Raw genomic sequence first — 24,244 nt, forward strand, 5'->3', positions numbered from 1 at the left:
ATTATACAGAAATTGGGTTTTTTTTCTGATATTATTTCACAGTTCAGATGCAAATTGCAGAATTAAATGTTTTCTTTAAAAATGTAAATGAGGTGAAGAATTTGAATGAAATTACTTTGTAGAGCCATCCAGTTGAGTACAACACTCCTTCCCCACCTCGGTGCTTCCACACCTTGCCCACTAAAAATTTGGAAATGCAGAACTTACATCAGAAAAGCATTAGATGCCAACAGAAAAATTAACTCTGCATTAACATTTCAGCTACTTTTTCAATGTGTGATGCTACCCTGAATGTAACAATCACAAATTTTCTTTGATTCTTTAGTGGGTGTTTTAGTCAGAAAAGCCAAACTGGCATCTTCTCACCTCTATTTCTCACACTCCTGGTACACAGATAATGCAGCATTCTCTGGACATATGGATATATGAATACAGAGAGCATCAGGATATTAAGCAATGTACATTACTGTTCCCCTTATGTCCTTCTTTCTCCTTTATCAGGAGAGAGCTGCATTAGGTTATGTCTACAAAGCTAAGTGTTTATTATCAAATGTAACACCAAAACCACTAATCCCTAATATTAATATCCAGATTCAGTGATTTTTATGTCACTCTAATTCTGGATTTATTGTGGAGTTCCTACTTAACCCTTCCCTTCAAAAAGCTGAAGAGTAGCTGGTGGAAGTTTCACACCACATATGTTTATACACACACACCCCACAAAGAAATTCTTCCAGGTAGCTTTGGCTTGGCTTCTCTTCAGATCTTATCAAAAGGAACACTTTGAACTGAAGCCCAGATTTCACCACCAACACCAAATGTTTTATTCTTCATTGAATGCTTACATGACTACAAGAATCTCCTGGAGAAAGTGGGCCTTGAGTTAAAAACAAAGTCACCAAAAAAACTGTTCCAAAAGGATGCAGAAGTCACTGCTCATTTACCACCTTCGTTTAGGGCCACTCCTGTTTAGGATTTAGCATAGAGTAGAAGCACAGGACTCAAACTGGATACAAACACATCCTATGCCTAGGAAATTTTTTTAAGGTATCAAAGAAGGATTCATACAGAGCCCCTAACACCACACAAAAAGGAGGTGCAAATTAAAATCCTGCTTGCTTGGGATTTTTTCCAAACCAAAAATAATTATGCAGAGCTTTCTAAGGTAAATTATTCACCATATTAAGAGTCCAATGCAAATTTATATGTACAGGGATTTTTAAGAGTCAGCATCAGTCACATTAAAGGCAAAGGATTACAGCCTGAATTGTTCTGTTTAAAATAACTATGATACAATACAGTTTAGACTACCAGGAATATTACTACTAGCTAAGAACCACAAAAAGCCTTTCAGAAACAGAAGGAAGTATAACACTCATGTATTTTTATTATTAGAAAAAGCCTACCACTCTTTTTGGATATTGCTCTTAACAGAGATCATTTAGAATAAAGGAATGGGCTGAAGGAAGAATTCCATTATTACAGCTGTCCCAATTCCTTGGGACCTTAAAACTCTCTACAATTCTGCCAAGCTTTTACCATCCTCTCCTAAAAGTTCAGCTGAGTAGACTGATCCTGAAAGAGAGAAATGACAACACAGCCACCTGCTTACAATACATACAAAAATAACCTGGAATGCCAAACTTGGAGTCCTGTTGACAACCGTGACTTTTTATGTGCCCTTTTGCTCTGCACAATCTAAACCCTAAAATAAGAAATGACCTTTTTTTTTTTTTAATGGGAAACCTTGTTAGCAATTTAAAGACTGCATCTTCCACAACACAGCTGGGAGTGGACTGCTAACAATAAACTTTCTACTTGTTGTTAAAGGGCAGCATTTCAGTGGCATCTGGAACAGCTATTAACTACTCCCAGGTGATCAAGGCTCCCTCTTGGTACAGAAGATTTAATCTACTTTAATGCATTCATTTTCAGGTGTAGTTATAGGCTCTTATTGCCTCTTTGTGTACTCTTCATCCTCCTTACTAAAAAAAATGCTACCCAAGCTGCACTTGTCTGGACTCTTGACAGGGAATTCAAGTCATCTTTACTTCTTGCCTGGAAAAGAGTACTGATACACAGCTGCTGGTCAGAAAGAAATAAAAGAAATCATATCACTTCTCACAGTCACCTAGTCTACACTCAAGACAGCAGTATGTGTGGGCAGTACACAAAAGCATAAAAAATAAGTCACTATTTTTGCTAGTTGTTGTTATTGAAAATGGATTTAATGAAACTCAAGTGCATGAAAACACTGCATTATTTCAAAAACCCAATAGTTGCAAAAGAAATTGGCATCTAAGGAATTGTGATGCATCAGGAAGACTGATGCAACATCTCAAAGGAGCAGAGAATAACCAAAGCAAATTATCTACAGGCATCTAGGCACAAAGGGGAGTCAGGCTGATTTAAAAGGTTTTACACACGGTATTTACATGTAACTGATGTGTCTTAAAAACACAGGAGTCTCATGAGAGGCTTCCAAGATCATCCCATGATTTCCCACCAGCTTTAAAACTAGGAAAGAATAACCAACCCTGCATAAACAAAATGAGATTACAAGCAAGACAGCAATACCAGAGAAAACAGGGAGGGTTTAGCAAAGCAAAAGTGCACAAGGACTGTTGGCTCAGTTGTTCAGGGATTGATGCTGATAAAACCAAGGTTGTGGATTTGGTCCCCATATGGGATATTCACTTTAGAGTTGGACTCAATGATTCTTGTGGGTTTCTTGAAATTCAGAATATTTTGTGATTCTATCAAGACTATTAAGATAAAGGGGAAAATAAATAAAAAAGCAGTATTTTGTTAGTACTTGTGAACAGGGTGTGCCAAAAATGCGGGAGATAAGTAATGGTTTCACTTTGTACTGATAAGGGCTAGGCTAAAATACCAGGCATGAAATTCCCTGCCTCCCAGGCACTGCTAATTAAAACACGTGTCAGGAAGTGCACTTGAGCCCACTTCGCTTCAGAGGAAGTTCTCCATGAATGTCTGCCAGGAAATAACCCAGATCCTTCCCTTAACACAGCACACACAAACCAACCTTGGCAACCCCTGGGCTGGCACTTGCTGGTCCTGCTGCCTATCAAGCTGGCCTTTCTTTTTTTTCCAGATATTTTATGACATGTCAATACATTTGTATCCCCTAATGTTCCTGCTCTTGTAAGGACACTCATTACAACCTGTCCCACACTACAACTCGAGATGCTACACCGGTAACCAACACTGCCATCAAGAGAACAGGAACTCTGGAAATCTTCACTCAGTTTTTAAGTAAAAAATGAAAAATTTTAAGCCTTGAAAAGACTTGAATCCATCTGGTTTGAATTTTGGTCTTTTTATGTTTTCAGAAAATTCTCTTCAGGTTTTCTTCTTACCACACCAAGGTGTATTTGGACAAGCAAGGTTGATAGGGAGTTGATTCACTAAGTATCTGAAATCTGGACATACTGGAAAGTTAAGAAATCTACCACCTAGCAGTGAGAAGCACATTATCACTGATTCTTTTGTATAACAATGGTCTTGTTCAAAGATTCAGAATATCCTGCTGCTTTTAGAAACTTTCCTAGGCCAGCATTAAACATTTTTGTGCATTTCCTACAGTAAACAACAGCAAGTGCAGGCCTCAACCCATTAACCAAGAAGAAGGATCAAAGGCCAATTATACATTACCACTGAGCAAGCTAAGCGTTCTCAAAGAAACAGAGCTACAAACTTTACCTCAAATAATAACTAGAATATCATTATTTAAACCTGCCATTTAAACAGCCTGGAAGGGAACAGCAGCAGCACTGCATGGCTATCCCTGGCATCATCAGAATGTGCTGCTCCAGGCCCATCCAAGCTGCATTACAGAGCAGTACTATTTACAAAGACTGTTTTCTGCTTGATGTTTCCCTACTCACATTTACAAGAGGGCTAACAACCAAAACAAATATTTTGTTTGAGACACAGAAGACCTTTGGCACCTCCAGAGGGAAAACTGAAGCTATACTTCATTCTATCTCACAACATATTCCAAGATAATCCAGACAGGCTGAAGTTTTATTGAACTCCATGGAGGGATGAGACAATGCAGGACAATACCCCAAACACTGAAATTTATTTCCCCAAGCCCGCTCAGTCCCCTGTAAGAGACAACAGTTGCTCTGGGGACAGGCTGAGGAATATCAGCTGTGCCAAACAAAGGCCAGGACAGGGCTCAGAAAGGCATCAGGCACCACACAGCACTAAGTGTTTGTGTTCCTTACATCCAAGCTCATTGCTTTGAAAACCCTGGTGGTGCCTGTCAGCACAGACAGAGCACAGAGCCCTTGGAAGGGCCCAGCCTGAGAGAAGAGGATGTTCTGTACTGAACTCACACACGTGCAACCCCAGCCTCCCTGGAAGAAGCTGAAGTTTATCCTAACCTTGGTGGCAAAGTAAATCTTTCTGCAATGACCCAGAAGTCCAGAATAACAAACCAGTCAGGAAGCCCAGCAAATTCCACTTCCAGAAGCCAGGAGGAGCTATAAGCATGTAGGTCTTCCTGGCAAGGAGCAACATCCATTTATTAGCTTTACACTTGAGAACAGTGGTTGTTCTTTACACCTTGAAGTGCCAACTGAAATCTTTTGAAACAGATTTTATGTCAAGAGAAAAGCCCTGAATGTATCAAAACAAAATTGAATGCATAACATCCAAAATACACAAGAACCCAGATCTCTGAGATTTCATTAGGGAAGTAGTTCTAACCGTAAGACATAAAAAGGGACATTAATTTCTCCATCTGCAATACTGTATTTAAACAAGTGCTATGGTGGATACAACAAGGTTTCTCATCCAATACTAGTTTAATTCCACCTGTAATAAAACCATAAAGTTGGAAAGCACCTGAAGTCACTTGCAGTAGAGATACAATCCAGAGAACATCCTTTGGAAGCTGCTCCTTAGGTGGAAGGCCTGGCAACACCTCCTGTCAATGGCTGTGATTGGTTTGAAATCACACAATAAGTACATGTAAAATTACACATTTTTAACTACACAATGCCTGCACCAATACCATACTCAAACAATGGCCTGAGGAGTAAGTCAGAATTATAAAGTTAAACAGAACTGCTGTTCATAATCCCTTCCTTTTGTATGATTTGTGTCTTCTGCACTCATTATCTGAGAATCACAGTCTTATTTTGGTTGGAAAAGACCTCTAAGATCATTGAGTCTAAGCATAAACCCAGCACTGCCAAGGCCACCATTAAACCATGTCACCAAGTGTCACATCTACATCTCTTTTGAATATTTCCAGAAACAGGGACTCAAACAGTTCCCTGGGCAGCCTGTTCCAATGCTTAACCATCCTTCTGGTGAAGGCATTTTTTCCTAATATCCAATCTAAATCTCTCCTGGAGGAACTGGAGGCCATTTCCTCTTGCCCTGTCCCTTGTATCCTGGAAGAAGAGCCCGATCCCCACCTGTCTACAGCCTCCTGTCTGGGAGCTGTAGAAAGCAATAAGGTCCCCCAAGCCTCCTTTCCTCCAGGCATTCAGGGATTCTGGATGATGTTAGAAGAGTCAATTTGTCATGTTTCCTGCTTTTCTTTCATAGCCTTGATATCCTGGTGAGTTAAATACAGAACTGCCAAGTGATTTCAGTGCTGGTCAAATCAGCGAGAGATCTGCTCTGAGTGTAAATTTTAAATGTTACAACAAAAACAGGCATGTCTGAGCCCAGATCCAAAATTGAAACCTTTCATCCTAAGTTCTGTGACTCCATCCAGTACAAACACTAATAAAACCATAGGATGAATAGGTGAAGGCAGCATTACCACAGCACACTTGAAAACTCCATCCTGTAAGAGGAGGGCTTGAATACTGTCGTGAACAGACAAGGGGACTGGAGCAAACAGGTCGTGAGTCTGTGGAACAAAGTATGTGACAAGCCTATCATGGTACAAGTAACAGCTTGACTTTTTGCAATATGTACAAAAAGTAACAGTTTATAAAGCAGCTGGATAAGTAAGAGATGCAGTACATTTTTTTGTCACTTCCACTGGAAATGTCTTTGCAGTATTTGCATATACAATACCACTTTCAAAGAGCAAGCAGCACTAATCTCTTCCTCTTACCAAATCCCCAGCCAGAAATAAAAAAAAAATTCAGACTTCAGTATAAACCTGACAAGTCAGAAGTACTTGCAATCTACATTTAAGATTTTTCACTGTTTCCTCTCACTCTACATTATATTTCACAGCCTTGTTATTCACTGGGCTGGTTTTCTATAAAGTCTTATCTAGGCAGGTACTGCAAGATATTTACCTAACAAACTAATAAATACTTTGTTGTCATGGTTTTACCAGGATATGACTCATTAGAACCACATATTCCAGGGAGCAAATGGCTTCAGTTCACAAAACATACAAGTGCACTTTTTTGCTTGTGACATCACGACAGTCAGAGCTGTTCCTTTCAAAAGGTCAAACAAAATTAAAGGAAGCATTAAAAACCCCCTGAAATCACAGATCTGATTTGCAGGCCTTTATATATGATAAAATATTTTGCTCCCACCCCCCTGCCCTTGTTTTTTTGGATTCCACACTATTAGTTTTCCATGTCCAGGAAATATTTTTCAAGTGTCTGAGTTTCCATCTGAATCATAAGTCAGAATTAACATGAGGCATAAGGCTACAAATTTTAATTTTAACTGATAAAAATATCAGTACTGGTTCCAACTGAAATACTTTGGTTTTTTTCCAACTTAAGTGATAAAATGGAAGACTACTATTTTTTAAGCCATTCAAACTTTTTCTTTGGAGTGGTAGGAGTAGATGGAATTCCTTGGAAAAAACTAACTGCATAATATAAACAAACACCATCCCATAGCAGAAAAGGGGAGAAATTGGAGAGGAGAAGCCAATATTCATCATAAACTTGAAAACTGAAGTTTAAGAAAGGCTGATGACATCCAGAAGTAAGCTACTGAAGAATAAAGACATCTATCCCTGCAAATTTAGATGTTTAGAAGACATTAAGTGACCCTCTGCTGATCCCTGAAGATGAAAATACATATATTATGGATCACAGCCTGAAGTCCCATGTGAAATGCAAGCAGCCACATCTCCTTTGTTCTCAAGTGTATCACAGTCCAGGCAAGAACACTGAGACTAAACCAGGTGATAAAGTTTTAAATAAGGGTAACTACATCCACAAGTTAGATTCAAAAGTGCACCTGAAGTAGCAGGAGATGAATTTTGTTACCTGGCAAAGCCTAAGCAATAGAAAAAAAAAATATTTAATACAGGCTCTCAAACCACCAACCACAGGGAAGGTTGTAGAAAGGTGGGGGAAACCAAACCACAAACAAAAAATAAGGATCCAACAAGTTATTCTAGCCACACTCAAATGCAAGACTATTCAGACATCCATATATAGGAGAAGCAGTAAAGGCAGAAGTCAGAAATACCAACTACACTGAGGAGTAAAAATGAAATTTTCAAATATAACCATTCACCCTGCAGACAGGGGGTGTCACAAGGAATCAAAAATATGCAGACTAGAAATAAATTCCTATAATACAAAGAATTCTGTGGCTGTAACTTCTCTACTCCTGCTTTCAGCTAAACCTTTTCAGATTAGGCCATGCACCCCTACAGCAAAGATTTTGTTTTATTAAGACCCATTTTTTCTGTACTACAGAAAAGCAGGACATAAGAACAGAGAATTATTAGTAGTATTTTGCTCCAAAAGGCAGCACATGGGACTGGTCATACAATTTTCAGCCAAATGACTTTGGTAGGTGAGAAAACACCTTGCAAATTCCTCCCATGTACAATAAATTGATTGCTGCACAGGTCTGCCCACCTCTGTACCCTCAGGCTGAATGGAAGGACCGTGAACAGGCTGTCAAAGAAAAGCCAATTCCAGGAGGCTCAGGGAAAAAAAAACAAACCAAGAAATTCTAACACCCACTGTTTAACAATCAGGATTTTCAACAATAATTACAAGGAAACAACAACAAAATCTCATCTTGACCTGCTTTACCCAGAATAAAACTCAGTGTGAAATTGAAATCATTAGCTGTTGTACATACCCTAAGTAGACTTTCCAGCTCTCAGCAGCAGGTGCCCAATACAGGATGAAACATGAAATCTGAAACAAATATTTAAAATTCATTAGGGTATTTTCTTAACTAATGTCAAAGTAGTCTAACATCCAAAAAACTTAAGAGCAAATTAACTGATATTCATCTTATGAAGACAAGATAACCACCTGCAGTACATATCCTATTTTACAAGTGCAGATTATTTAGCTGGAAGTCCTTAGGAAAAGAACAAAAAAAAAAACCCACCCTAAAACAAAACACAGAAGAAGTTTGTCGAGGTAGAAGCCAGAGACTTATATTTGAACTCAAAACAGAAGTTGCCTAAAATACTACTGGTCCCATGAAAGCAAACTAAAAATTTCTCAAGTTATATGGATTTGTTATTTTGAAGAAGGAAGAGAGTTAAAGCATCACAAAATGAACATTTATTAGTGATAATATACATTTAATAGCAAAAACAAGTGAGTGCTGAAAACTGTGATGAGTGATTCAAAACACAAGCAGCATCCAGATCTAGGGTTAGAAAGTGCTTCCCTGGAAAATAAAAAGTGTGTGGGAGGAACTAGTGAAAAGCATTTACCTCCTCAGGGTATGTGCATCACAGGGCAGGCGAGCCAGCTCTCAGCTGAATAACAAATATATAGATATTGCTCAATACATACATAACACACAGAAAGTTGTGGGTTTGTTTCTTAAAGAAAACAATTGATCTATAAGAATTCCAGAGCCAAGTAATGTAGAGAGTTGAGTTTATTACTTTGCTAGTTGTTTTTCTTCTTTCCCTTTCAAACAAATATATACTATAGGGACAAAGTCAGTATCAGTAGAAAGCCCAAGCTTACATATTATGCACTTAAAACTGGATTTCTAAGAACTGTTTCCCAAACTTTATTCACCTTAGATATTTAATTTTCCACACACATAAGGGCCACCAAAAGATTTCCCCAAAAAAATCTCATGAGATAAAGTAACATAAAAAGTTCAAATAATCTCTGCACAGTTTCTCTTAAGTTTTCATCTAAGCTGTAATAAACTAGGTGTGGGGGGAGAAGTAAAATATTTTAATTTCAACATGAAAACCAGAAAAAAGAGTCACAGACATTTACCTGAAACACACATGCATACCATAGAGGAAAAAAAAAAATCAACAAGAACTTGAACTGCTTTGATGGTGCTCCGTAAGATGAATGGCACTGCCTCCAAACCCTGATTTTATGGTTAACACAGAATCTGCTAAGTCAGGCTGTCCCACCATCTCTGCCAGACTGAGTGGCAAACAACAGCTTTCCCCAGAATCACGCCTGCTCTGAACATTTTTATGGAATTAGTCATGATTTGGGACAATTTGTAAAAACACTGATAATTAACACAATGGGAATGATATCATGGCAAGTCTTTTATGAAAAGGCAAATTGCTCATTAGACTGTTTCTCAGAGTGAGAAACCCGTGCACTTATTGATTTAACTGAAGATATTTTCTGATAAGGCAAAAGCTACTTTTAATTTCCAAGGGCAGTAGTAATGACCTTTCCCTACTCTGGGAAGTTACATCAGTAGCACCCTTAAACACTAGCTGAAATAATTGTGTGTAATGCCATGGGACTTACATACAGCATCAAAAAAACACCAAATGCTAGAAAAATATTGTTTTAATTGCTGAGGCATCAATAATGCAAACATTCACAGACATGTTAAATTTTCCACACAAGTTCTCTCACTGATTTTCAACAGAACCATCCATGTGTGTAAAATTCAGTGTACAAATACATGGCACTGTGATTTGATTTGATGTTGGAAGGCAATCCCAGAGGACTGATAAAGGGCCTCTCGTTTGCTCATTAGCTGCTACAAGTAATGCAGTCAGGACAACCCAAACATGGGATCATTTCTCCCTTACACCAAGAGCCTTTTCCAGGCACACCTTCCCAGTATTTGTTTTCACAGGTTACTTACTGATTTACTTCATTCATCAATTACTTAAGAAGCATGTGGTGACAAGAACTCTCCTATGCTAAACTCAGGTCCAACCAGTTGTAACACTTCTTAAAAGACCAATTAGTCTCCTTCTAATAGGGATAAAATGCTGAAAGCTTCTAAAGTGGTCAAAAGGAGATTAAACATTAAAAATGGTTTGGATTGAAGATCTGTGCTTTTATTTTGACTTTTTGTAAAAGAAAAATTTAAAAACCTATGGATCTTACAAAATGGTTTCTTAAAAATAAAACAAACCCAAACAAGTACATCTGCTCAGGGGAAAAAATTAAGAGGGGAGGGGTATTTTTCATAGCTTTTGAAACTCTCTACCTTTTTCCACATGGGAAAGGTTTTCAGTAAAGTGCCAATATTTAAATTTTAAATTTAACACCTTTTGTGGTGGAAAACTATTCCCTTTTAGACTTTGCCCAACCAGCTGCAAGTCACCCACTTGTTCTGGTTTTGCTTCCTTATTTTTCCTTATTCTGTTTTAGGTACCCCTGTAATATCTTACTCTCCTCCTAAAACCAACACAGAATTCTACCTATTTGTAATTAAAAGATAACTTATTTGTAGATCTAAATGTCCACATAGAAGACCTGAAAGTTTAAGTTTTGTCCTCCAATATCATCCTATTCCCTCTCTAATTTGACTCCTTTCCCAAGGACACCACTGAGCCATTAAACAATTACCAGTATCCAGGAGTAAAAATCTTAATTTATCTTCTAAGTATGGAGCTCCTTGCTCAGCTTCCTTATGTTTCCAGCTACCTTTAAAGCTCTTTGATTGCTCACTTCAAGAAAATTTGTCCTCTTCACTCTTTTCACACACAAATACCTCTCCTTCTAACCCCTTCCCAGATTCTCCACTTCATTTCAACACAGCAGCGACCTCAGTGACTTCAATCTCCACAAAACCAAAGATGGACCACTAAAGACCAACATTATTTGTTTCACTTCCCTCTCCTAACCGTGTGTAGTGGTTCCACAAACTGATTCACAGCAACAAAGCAAATAAACAATTTTATGCACTGCAACGTTTTTATCTTTACAGAACACTTAATCTGGTCTCTGATGATGCCCCTTTGGCTCTACAGTGAGTCAAAGAAAACTCCACAAAGATCACAGCAGACATGAAAGACTCTGTCAGGGAAAGAACAGGAACAGCAACTGCTGGGCACAGTATCTTCTTTAGCAGAGATGAGACAATTTATAGCCAAGTTATCTGCAACGTTATTACTCCTGTAGCTGTACTCTTCTCTATCTTGCACAAACCAGTGAATCAAGTGAACTTTGGCAGTCACTGAGCAACCACAAACAAATTTCCATCAGTGAACTGTACACTATTCATAGGGAATTATTCTCCATCCATTTGTTTTAAGAAGGCAGAAAGTATCTAAGATTTCATGTTTTAACAAGATAGGAAGGGAAGCATTCCATAGGTCTTTTGAAAAAATGTAGTCTGTATGAGCATATGTATTTAGGACACAAAAAAAGGGGGATGAAGCTGCATCATGGGGAATTCAGATTGGACATGAGGAAAGGTTCTTCACGGGAAAGGGAGTCAGTCACTGGAACAAGCTCCCCAAGGAAGCAGTCATGGCACCAAGCCTTAGTTGGACTTAATGGTCCTTTTGGGTCCCTTCCAACTTGTACATCCATGCAGGCCTAGATTATCTCACCACTGCCCCACACCTCAAGCAGTGAACGGGGCAGCAGACCTGCCTGAAGCACTTCCAGCAGCAGCACCAAAAACACACCCATGCAGAAAAATAATTACAACACAGCCCTGAGTATAACCTATTAACAAATGACCTCGGGAGAAACCTCAGAACAGTCAGGGCAATTACTGAATTCTAGACCGACTCAAAAGCACTGTTTGCACAGACAATGCTGTGAGGATTTAATAGTCTTGTTTCAGAATAATTAGCATACAAGCACTAATTTCATCTCAGTACTGCATAGTGGTTTGGCCACCAGAAGAATATAGTCCATGAAGCAGAATCTGGACACCTCACTGGACCCAAACACAGAGCCTAAGTACATCATCCCAAAACACACCCCCACTATGGCACTGTAAGCTGCACCACCAGTACTTCTCCAGAAATTTTTAACCAGGTTGCTGTAACTTAACTGGGGAAAGAAGTACAAACTTCAGTAAGAGCTCAATTCCATATCATACTAAAAGCACACACACACAAAAAAAGAGTCCATACTTACTATAACTTCCTATTCACATGAGCTATCAGATAAACTCAGCTAAAAAGACAGAGCTTTAACAACATAGAACACAAGTTCAACATAACACTTCAAACTGCTGTAACACAGACTCAGTCCAAAAAATGATCATATTTCAAGCGACAGCTGTGCATTAAGTGCTCACATTATATACACATGGGCACCACTCTCCCCCTCCCCACTTCATTTTGACTGTGCTCCAAATCCTTTCTCAAACTCACCACTTTCATCTTGCCTTTCCAAAACTAATCTCAACCCAGCTACCCACAAGGTCTTGCCTTGTTTTTTAACTTCTATCAACTTCAAGAGTAACGTACTCACAGAAATACGTTTTATGTACATTTATTTTCACAACTTGTGCAGTCCTCACCCTTTTTGTACTTTCACTCTATGATCTCCTCGGCATAATATGACCAATGTTCCTACTCCCACTTGAGAATACTGGTGCTCAGTATCTATTTCCACAGAGGTACCAAAGTCTTTTCAAAGTGAGAACTTCAATGCAATCCCCATTTAACACCAAAAAGCCACACAGATAAATACATTATAGGACTCCAAAATCTGTTTCCTAGGAAGTGAAGCTCTGTTCAACACTCTCTTCAGATTGTGAAAACAGTTTAAAGGTTTTGTTTGCCTTTAAGAGAAGAAAAAGCTGATTCAGTTGTAAAATGAAGCCAATGTTAGACACTCCTCTCTTGAAGAATTCCCTCTCCTCTTCTGATGAAAGGAGAGCAAGGCCCAACACTGGCTGCTGGAAGCCCTGGAAGAGCGTGAGAGGAGCACAAAGAAACCCTGCCTTTGCTGAGCTGAATCAGCAGGGGCCTGGAGCCTGTGACACAACTCAACTTTGGCTTCATTCAAATCCCCATCTGAGGATTAATCGTGTGCTGCACACCAGCTTCCTCTAAAGGGGCCTAATCTTCCAAAAAAAAATCACTTGGTTATTTAATAAATTCATGTAGGCAGCAAATTCCCAGGGTACCAAAGCTCAATTTCTTATACAAATGAAATACTGTCAGGAACTCCAGGCAGGAAATGGAACAGAAGTGAATTCAGTGTTACATCCCACTCCTCCTTTGGACTCCACTCTTTGACTAAGTTTTACAGAGGTTCTGACTGTTTTTTTTTTTTTTTCCTATCCACAAACCAAAAAATAGAGGGACTAAACTCAACCTAATATTCACAAAGCATTTGAGAAGAGACCAAGACAGAATATTCCCCCCAAAAAAAACACATCCCATATACTTTTTTCTACTATTTCTCTTATAAATTTCAATCCTCAAATTATGCCATCAAAATGTGTGGGCAAAATAAAAATAGTATTTTTCCCCTATGGAAATGGATTGTTTTTTCCTGATAACCATTGATTAATATGTATAAAACAATGTCTGTACATATTCACTAGGGAATATAGTAACTGCAATCCTCCTCCTTGGTGGAGAGTCCCCTCAGTCATCAGTCGAAATCCCACAATTTACAAGACAATTCCCACAAAACAATCCTAAACAAGAAAACCAGTTTTTAGAACAGATTAAACAGGTTTTAATGCAGATGACAAGAAAAAGGCTTCCCTTCACTTCCACATCAATGCAGGGGTTCTTAAATGACATTTATTTCCCCAGACCACAGCAGTTTACACAAATTTTCACACATTGCACAGATCCACACTCTTAGCTTCACCTTTTAGCCCAAAGGCACCAGGAAAACTCAGATGCAGCACTGAAGTGTTAATTTCAACAGCTTCTGCCTCTAATTTTTAATTTACTCTGTCCTATGGATAATCTCAAAAGCAGGCTGCTCCATGAATTCCAACTTTCAGCAGCAGCTGTACCAGGTACAGCCAGCCAGGATTACATTTTGTCTTCACACACATTTCCACTAAAGATTACTTAATTTTGCTTCCCAGTCTCAATAGCAACTTGTTCTTTCTGTGCCAAAATGCAGAGAAACATTCTGACTCGCTTTAAAACAGATTCATGTGAGTTATGATTAAGACAAAGCCTAGTGGTAAAACATCAAATACAAATTATCATAGTGAAGAGTGAAAGACTGACAGAAAAACAAAGAAAAGAGTCAAGAGAAGTTTCTATTATTCTGAAAACAAAACTAATCTTATTAGTATATAATAATCTATTGTAACTAATTAAAAGGCAACACTAAAGAAAAAAAGAACAGTCATCCTAAGGCCACTTTATCAACTTGTTTGTACAGTTTAGAAGTCTTGCATGTTTTCCTCCTTGAAATTGGATAAAAGCTAAACTAATTGTTGTAGTATGTATGTAGTATGTAATTGTTGTTATAATGCTGTTTTCCAAGCCCTGTGTAGGCAACATCTGCAGAAGAACATGACAGTTTCATTTGCAGAAAAGTTCGTCTCCCCATGACCTTTCCAGCCTTCCACAAAGGAAACACAACCCGCTTTGCCTGGGATAGATTCACATCAAAGCTGCACAGTCTTGGGCAACTGCAGAGATAACAGAGAGCACAGGAGCTCAGAGAGGACTCTCAGCTGCTGGGGTTACTGTCAGCTACCTTCTGCTTACCACCATAATTCTGCAAATAACAACCCCACATTCTTTACCTGCTCTCATCACTAAAATCAGTGCTGGATGGAATTCAAGAGGTCACCTTGTCAGGCTGCCACTCCTCAGGTAGGAATGAACAGCATCTCCTTTTGACAGACGCCTAATTTGTTCTTGAAGACTGTCAGGGATGAGTCCCTTCCCTAATCTATTTGATTGGTTTGTTTTTCTTGGAATTAGAAGTCTTTCTTCCCAAGTAGTAACCCAAGTCTCTGGTCCCATTATTTAAGTCAACTAATGCTCATTTTAGTCCCTGTAATCCTTTATCATCTTTATCCTTGTAGTAGCCTAATGCATGGGAATAACTTCTTATCTCTTAAGTCTTAGCATCTTAATTTGTTCAGTTCTTGGATAGCATATTCTCAGGCACCTGCTACTAAAAGCATCCAAAAAAAGAAAACCCCTTCTTGATGTCCAGTGCCCAAAACTGATCAGAATTCAAATTAAATCCTACCAGTGCTGAATCCAGCAAAAAAAATTGTTATTTACCCCCCTGCTACACCACAGAACATTTCTTTACTTGCACCAGCAGAGGTTAATCACAAACTGAGCACCGATCAATCAATAACCTGCACACACCAGTTCACTCAGCTCCTGCAGGATTTTAAAAGCATATTTTGAGCAGAACATTTGAACAACAAAATCCAAAATGCACTAAACATGGAGTAGTAAAAGAAGCTGTAGAGCTGAACAAGGGCAGAAAACACCCAGCTTTGTGATTTATACAAACTGAAGTGGAAATGACAAGATAATTAATAAACTAACTGAAATCTAGAAGCCTCTAGGATATAGTGCTTAAGCTTGAAATAGAAAATGAGAGCTGATAAAAATTCAGAATTACTTCTTTAGCCATTAATTAACAGTGTTCCCATAATGGAGCTGTTAACACCAGAGTAAGAACTGAAACTGTAATTTGTAACATTTGCGAAGAGCTTCACTGAGAGCGAGAGACCAACACATGTCAGCAGTCTGTGAAGGTTTCCTGGGTGAAAGCTGGCAATGGAAAACAAATTTAAAATGTAACAATATTAAAGAGTTGTTGATACAATTAAAAATGGAACTCGTGTGATTTTAAAACTTTTCAACTTGTGGCTCATTAATTGGGAGGTACAATTCTATATATATATTATCTATCAGCCCTTCTTCTGCCATACTTGTAAAATGAAATGTATTTTATTTAGCAAATACAGTTCTGAGTCAGGCATGATTAGGAGTAAGGAGCACATTGACAAACATGAATTAACTGCTATGGCCATGCCAAGGTTCATTCCAAGCTGTAACATGGCACCTTAAATTAACAGCTTAGATCCAACATCACGGTTTGTGCTCTCCTGGTGACAGGCACTTTAAACCCTCCACAGGGAGCACCTCAGAACTGAGGTGGTTCTGTGCCAGGGCTCACTGTCCTTATATTAAAGGGAAATAAACAACCACACAGCAGCTGAATTAATCTGCCATTGAAAGGAAAAGAAGAAGCCACAAGAGGAGAAATAAAATTAGTCCCAACTTCTGATACTGTGGCTGTGTTAGTGGTTCCCAGCTGCCTGCACCACTGGTTGACAAAACCAACATCATCAGGCATGAAGGGTCCTAGACAGTGGCAAAAATACACCACCACCTCCATCAAGTTCTGGAACTTGGTAGGGGAAAGGGTGAAGAGGGGTAAGGATTCATATCAAACTGAAGTATGAAGTTCACCTCTTTACAAAAAGTTAGTTCCAACAACTGAATGACAAAGGTACCTGTTATACATCCCTTTTGTGCCTGCACTGGGAAATCTGTAACGAATTAACTCTGCCTATAAAGAGCTTCCACTACAAGAGCATCAGGTAAAGCAGCAAAGGAGATGCAGGAGGAGACTGCTAAAACCTGAGGTACACTCAGGCATAAAAGAACCACAAGAGAGTTCAGCCACCAGCAAAAGGAATTTCTGCTTGAAAAGTGTATTAGAAACAGCAGGGGGAAAAACTGGTAAACAGCTTGGTTGGTTAACCAAAAATAAAAAGGAACTGTACTCTTTTAAACAGTAACTTTATTTTTCTTCTTTCTTTATTAACCTTTTCTCAAAAACAGTAGGCAATAAAAGATACCAGCATACTAACCCATAGCACAGACTATTTGCTCCTGTGAAGACAGAAAGACTGGAACTGCCCAGTAAAAAAAAAAAAAAATAAAATCAAGAGCAGATACCTATGTGCAAGTAAGAAAATGGTGGCAGATTTTATGTTTTCATACTATCTTTCATAGAAAAAAATTTAAAAGATTGCCTGAAATCAGTAAGAGGAAATTCTCTTTTGACAATCACAGAATTTCTGAATCTCAAAGCTGCAGAGTATTAATGAGAATAAACTTGCCTCAGCATTCATGATGAACATAAAACCTACAACAGACAGGATGAAACAGGTATTGATTGATGTAAATCTCCACCACTGGGTGTAACTCAGACATTGGGATTTCTAAGTCTCTCACTAGTACATTCAATAGAGTAATCTTAGATGCACTGCTAGGAAATTACCTATTAAATGCTGGATGGAGCAGAGACCTTACTGGCTACTATACATCTCATGGATTGTATCACTGAAGACCCCAGGCAGTGCTTAAGGCCTGGGAAAAGTAGTGGATACCTGGTTAAAAAGGTGCATTCACAGCTGGAAAACACATCATTTAATTAATTCAGAGCCTCTGCTAAACTAAACTTCTTGTATCACCCTGAAACCTAATTATTTGCAGCAAGAAAACAGGAAATAAGATTAAAAAAGGAAAGGAAAAAGAAAAAAAAAAAAAAGAAATAATCTGCTGTTTCAAATCCTTCCTACAAACTTCAATGGGACTACAGGAAAAAATTATCTCTGCCTTCCAAAGACACTTTAGAGGCTCAGATAGTCTGCTCCCTCTCTCCTCCTCCAAACCAAAATAAAACAAAAGCAGGAATTGTGAATTTCTATGTGTGGGTAAACAATGCAAGGCCCAAGCATGGCAGCAGGAAGCAGGAGCAGTTTAGAGTCAGCAGAGCCCTCTGACCCCTTTCTCACTGTCCCAAGCACTGGAACAGCTTCACCTCAGTCTCTTCTATCTCTGCAAAGGCAACAAGTGCCTCATTTAAGGACCCTTGGCACATACACAGGCTAAATCTTCCAAATTTATTGTTCAACATAGCTGGATCGACAGCAGTGGCTGCAGGACACTGATGCAGAGGGTTTGCTTATACACTTCTGGGCAAAAGGATGGAAATTATTTTAGGGTTTTGAAATGAGTTAAAGTGCAGTTCCATGAGCAGGGAAAGACCCAACATTAGAGGGATTAACTCTAAACTGACCTATACTACACTGTTACTAAGTTGGAACTCTACAGGAAAATGAAACAAGAGTTGAGTGCTTGTCAGGTTGACTTCCCAGAAGAAAAACAAAAAGTAATGCTTCCATGCAAGAGGAAGCTAACAAAAACTACTTACAACTTTTTTCATATGCTCATTCTGCACTGAACATGACAAAAAGGGGTAGAGGAATAATGCAGAAAAACAGAGGGGAAGAAAAAAGTCTTGAAGTTATAGGCAAAAAAGGAAATCCAGTCCAGGAGACTTCTTCCAGTTCAGCCATGGACTGCTGCAGAGTTGAAGAACATTTAAATTCACCCAGAATTCAGACTAATGCAAGTGAATCACACGTTCCCTAACAAAGCCTGCTGCCTTCAGCACTTGTTAATTACCTCTTCCATTCGGATTTTTACTTGACAGAAGTTGCATTCAAACCCTGTACACCAGATTTCAGAAACTATCTTCCATTTTCTTCCTAATCCATGAACCACTGACACCACCACTGAGCTGCAACTCCATGTTTCAACTGCTGTCAGAGCCAGAGAAAAATCAGTTTCTGTGGTTCTCCTGTCACCTCAGAAACTTTTTCTTCCACACGATTCCCCGAGAAAACTCCCTCCAACCACACATCCCTCTGATGTGCTGAAAGGTGTTTTGAACTGCTGAAATTTGCATGGAAATGCTTGGAAAGCTACCACACACCTGGATAATCACAGCTATCTCTCTTGTGTCTGCTTTAATACAAATCCAGAAAACCAGATCAAGCCACACAAAGTTTTTGTGCTTTTGGTTGTTTGATTATACTTTTATTAAAAAAAAAAAAAAAAAAAAAACAAAAAACCCACAAAAGTCATAACACTCAGAAGTCTGCCCAAATACAAGATTTTTATCTCGGCATCAGGAGCACAATGCTGGACAAGCAATAAACTCCTATATTAGGAAGCTTACACAGTGGGAAAAATACAGAAGTTATACAGGAATGGGATAGGGAACATAAAAATTTAAGGCTACCACCCCAAACATGCAGCTTTTTTAACTGTTCAGCCCCTAAATAACCATTTCTTCAACAGTTTTTCTTATTAGCCATCAACCTCTGCCTGAATATGGCGAGCAGGACATGAGGAATGAAAGCTTTCACAAAGATCTACTCGATCATCTCCATAGAAGTCCTTCCTCTCCTACACCCAAAAATCCCCTATTTAAACCCAGGTTATCTATCTGGATACCATGTTTTCCACTTGATTTCCCATTCTTTCAGCTTCCTGTCTTTGTGACAGACACAATAAACCACATTCATTGAACACTGGTAGAACATACAACTTTCAAAGCTTTTAAGTGGCATTATATACAGACCAAGAGACTCACTTGAAATTACTAACAATTTATAAACTCTGCTCTTGCATTAATCTGCATCAAGGTTCTAGGTTTGTTTGGGTTTTTTTTTTCCCCCAAACACTTAGAATAAAAAAAGACAGCTTTTAGCACATATGTATCCTGCAAAGACACAAGGATCACTGTAGTTTGGGTGCTAAATAAATGCATTCTAAATTGACTTTTAGAGTGTTTTTCCATCATTTCTGCTCTTATTCCATACAGGAACTCAAAGCAATGCAGTAAGGATTTCTTTGTTGCAGTTTTTAAAATTCTGACCTGTAATTAAAACCTTTTCAAGAAATTAAGTCAATATGTCCACGGTGTCTGTGGTAGTTGAAACTTTAGAATTACACTAACACAAGATGGGAGGAAAGACACATTTAGTCTGGAAACCACATCTGATGGAGCTAAATATCAGTCACACCAGAAAATAAATCCAGAATATGAATCCAGTACAAATTCCTTTTTAAGCACCTTCTGCCCAGTTACTGACATTTATCCAGAATGTGAAAATACACTTCAGGCAGTAATCTACATAAATTGTAAAGGTACAAAGGTCCAATTTAAGACAAAACCACATGAGACTATTCAAATCCTGTGTGTTTTTATAGAGATTTAACAGCAAAATTACAAACTATTTATAGTTACCAATATTCTTCAAAACTACACTTTGAGAAGACAAAGTTCTTTTTCGTAGGGAAAAGCACTTTTACATAAATACTAAAAGATGTAAAATGAATGGGAAAAGCCTGTATTGTTATTATTAATATTATATCAAAATAAAGACCATTGGAGGTCTACACACAGCAGTGCCTACCAGGGGAAAAAATCATTTTGTTATACAAATGGCAGGAAATAAATTATTAATTCTTTAGTTACCCTCCTAGTGGAGGAAAAACCAACTCACCACATTCATAGATGCATTAAAAAAACAGAACACAATCTGCTAAACCATCAAAGCCACCTCTTGTACTACTTAATCTCTAGAAAACACTCCTGCTTTTCTCTCCTCCTATCATGCTCCCCAAAATATCTATTAGCTTGTTGGAGTTTAAATACTGAGAGCCCCCATTCAATCATTACTCATATGGCAAACCATTATATTATCAAAAAAAAAAAAAAAAAAGAAAAGCCCTTTCCACAAGTAACACACTCTGAAGCAAAGTCACATCAGTAGATACCTTGAAAGAATTTTTAAAGCTATTTCAGCAAATTACACATTCAAAACATGAGTGTTATTCTAAGAATATTCCTTTCTGGATGACGTATTCCAATAGGTTACTAGTTGATTGCTGTGTCCCTACACATGCTTAGTACCTTTAAAACCCGAGGCTGAGGCCAAAACCAGCATAGAGCTTTTGACAAATAAGCACTATGTCATTTTCCTTGCATGTATACATTTTAACCTTCCTGCAAAACAAAAGGTCAACCAACACAAACATCAATCCCATCCATGTTCCACGAAAACTGCATTTAAGACATAATAGCACAAAAGACAAATTTATTCCGAACTGTTTTTCTCTTGTTGAGTTGCCTGTAGAGTTTTACAGTACCCTGAGAGACAATTTGTCCAGCAACCAGCGTGTCTTCCCTTTTTGTTCTGTTAACAGGATCCCAGATTTTAGGTCCATTAAATTTCCTGCATGGATTGATCCCAAAGATACACACACATTCTGTACAGAATCTCAGCCACAAACCCTGCTTTAAGAAACCTAAGGGCTGTGCTCCCCTTCCACAAATCACACCACACAGGGAAAGGTGTTCCTACAAAGGAGGCAGAATAACACCCTGATTTCAGGAGTAACAAAAAAAGGGACAGGTGGAGAAAGGAAGCGGTGGCATTTTGGACATGGATAACATCAGTGAGACAACAAACTGTTCCAAGTAAGTGTGTAACATTTAATATTTTCTGGCCCCAATCCAGTTGCACTCCTGACCTTACCCAGGTTTAACAGAACGAGAGACGATAAAGGCAGATTAGCTTCGAGGAATGTGGGACTTTTCCAATTAATCCAAAAAGGGGGGGAAAAAATAGATCAAACAACCTAATGCCAAAGGAGTGTGAATTTTAAAGGGACACTGCAATACCACTTCACCCTTACACTAACATTTGCATTAAATATTTCAATAGGAATTCCCAAATGCGTCTCTTTACAAGTGAACTTTTTGTTTAATGCCTTTACTACAGCACTGCTCTTATCCCAGAGAAACTGACAAAAACTGGGCTCCAGGCTGACGCTGCTCCAGTGCCAGGGCCTGCAGGATACGCTGCTCCCATCGCACTGGAATAGGACTGACTGCGAGGCAGCTAACACAGAAATAACACTGTTTCAGCCAAAAAACAACAAAAAAAGAACTGGAAAGCAAAGAGTAAAGTCTACCCCTTGTCTCAAAAAAGCATCATCAGAGCACAGGAGGTCTGGGAAGAGAATAGATGTGAGAACTGGACACGTACAGCATATGCTCCACAATTAGCTGCGGGGATTTGAGGTGAACGATTCTCTGTTACAGCTGCAATTCTCACTGTACTCCAAAATCAGGTTTACAACCGGAAAAAGAAAAAAGATCACATTTCTCCAAGAAGTGCAAAGGCTTCTGTGTGTGATCCAACTTCTGTGGCACCACCGGGCCGACCCGAGCCGCGCTGAGGGGACGCCGCTCCCCTTCCCCGCCGCAGACGCCGGGGGCTGTCCCCGGGTCAAGGGACCGGAGCGCTGCCCCGATTCTCTCTGGATCACACGGTCCCAGCTAGCGCAATACCAGAACAAACCAAAAATAAACCCCCAAAGCCCACACACCTTAAAAAAACCCCAAACCCTAAAGAGAAGAAACCTCATCCACTTCCCCTGCGCTACCGCTCCGGCTCCAAGAGGCAGCCACGGATTTACGCGCTCGCCTGAGGAGGGGAAGGGGCAAAGCCAGGGGCCCCGGCTCCGGCAGCGAGGGGACACCTCCTCCTCCTCCCTTCCCTTTCCCTTTGTTTACTTTACGGACCGTCCCGCTCCACCTCGCCGCCTCCCGACACATCCGGTGGGACCGGCCGGGCTGCGGGGCGGGCAGGGCGCAGGGGGCGGCCGGATCCCCCGGGGTGGAGGACGGGGCAGGCGGGGCACAGATGACCTCTCCCCGCAGCCTCCTCCTCTGCCATCCCCTTCCCATCCTGCCTTCCCGCAGAGGGAAGCGGCTCTGCCCGGAGAGACCCCCAGCCCACCGCGCGGTGCCTCCTGCGCCCCGGTGTCCGCGGCAGCCCCTCCCCGGGGACACAGGAACGGGCGGCACCAGGGACAATCTCCCCTTTCCTACGGAGCCGCCGCCGCTCCCCGAGCCGGGGGCTGGGGCGGGGGACACGGAAGGAGACGCCGCTGCCCCCCTACACCCGCTCCCCGTGATGGAAATCGGGGCCGCTTCGCCCGCCCCCTCCCCGGGCAGCGCTCGCCACCGGCACTCACCGCGCTGCGGGCACGGCCGCCTCCAGCGCCGCGGCGAAGAGTAAGCCGCGGTGGAGGAGGAGGACGAAGAGGAGGAGAAGGCTCCGGAGGGTCTGCGCGGGCAGTGCCGCCTCCCTCCTCCTCCTCCTCCCCTCCCTCCGTCCCTCTCTCCCCGCCCTCCCGGCGCGCTGCACCATGGGATGCGGCGCTGCCCCCCCCAACATGGCTGTGGGGGGGTCACGGTGCCGCCCCTCAGGGAGCGAGGCGGGGGAGGTGGGGAAGGCGCGTCCCGTCCCCGCGCCCGCCTCAAGGGCTCTCCCCTTCCTCCTTCCTTCCCTCCCTCCCTCCCTGCTTCTCTCCTTCCCCGAGGCAGCGCAGGTCCTGACGGGATCTGGCGAATTTGCTTAGGAAGAGGTGAAGTTTAACCCCTTGTCCTGGCTCAGTGGCACCGGCTGGCACAGTTGTTCTCTTGTTCTACCACTGGGATATTCCAGTTGTGGAGCCTCCCTCCCTGGAGGTGTCCCTGTGCCCGTGCTCAGGGATGACCCTGCTTGAGCAGGGGGTCGGACCAGATGGCTCAGGGCAGAGCCTTGGGTGATAACGCCAAGGTTGTGGATTTGGTCCCCATGTGCCATTGTGACTTGAACTCGATGATCCTTGTGGGTCCCTTCCAACTCAGAATATTCTGTGTTCTGTGACCCACTGTGGTCCCTTCCAACCGTACCCAGCCCGTGGTTATGTGAGTCTGTGATAATCTCTTTCAAGGAAATAACTGGAATTTATTTTAAAATGACCACAGTGTTTGAATGCCCATGAGTCTTTGTGTATATTTAATTAAACATAAGTCTTAAATCACAGGATCATGGCATGGGAAAGATTGGAAGGCATCGAAGTGAGGTCATCTGGTCTAACCTCCCTACTCAAGCAGGGTCATCCCCAGAGCACAGGCACAGGATTGTGTCCAGACAGTTCTGGAATATCTCCAGTGAAAGAAACTCCACACCCTTCCTGTGCAATGGTGGAACTTCCTAGGCATCAGTTCCTGCCCATTCTTCTTGTGCCATTGCTGGGCACACTGAGCAGAGCCTGGTCCATGCTCTGACCCCTCCCTGCAGACACTGACAGACAGGGATGAGGTCCCTTCTCAGTCATATCTTCTCAAGGCTGAACAGCCCCAGCTCCCTCATCTTTTCCTCATAAAAGAGAGATGTTCCAGTCCCTCCATCACCTCTGCTGAACCCACTCCAGGAGCTCCAC

At 40.7% G+C, this 24,244-nt stretch overlaps 1 protein-coding gene across 1 annotated transcript in view; it reads right to left on the minus strand.

The window, feature by feature from the left end:
* Positions 1–23,141, minus strand: part of PTK2 (protein tyrosine kinase 2) — a 189,215-nt gene extending 166,074 nt beyond the window's left edge. The window contains exons 1-2 of the mRNA XM_053952284.1: positions 23,009–23,141; positions 8,068–8,126 (exon numbers count right to left, since the gene is read on the minus strand). The gene's annotated coding sequence lies outside the window, so the exon portion shown is untranslated. The remainder of the gene's footprint in view (positions 1–8,067; positions 8,127–23,008) is intronic.
* Between the last annotated feature and the right edge of the window lie 1,103 nt (positions 23,142–24,244).

The sequence above is a fragment of the Vidua chalybeata genome, chromosome 1 (assembly GCF_026979565.1).
Source record: "Vidua chalybeata isolate OUT-0048 chromosome 1, bVidCha1 merged haplotype, whole genome shotgun sequence".
NCBI classification, from domain to species: Eukaryota; Metazoa; Chordata; class Aves; order Passeriformes; family Viduidae; genus Vidua; species Vidua chalybeata.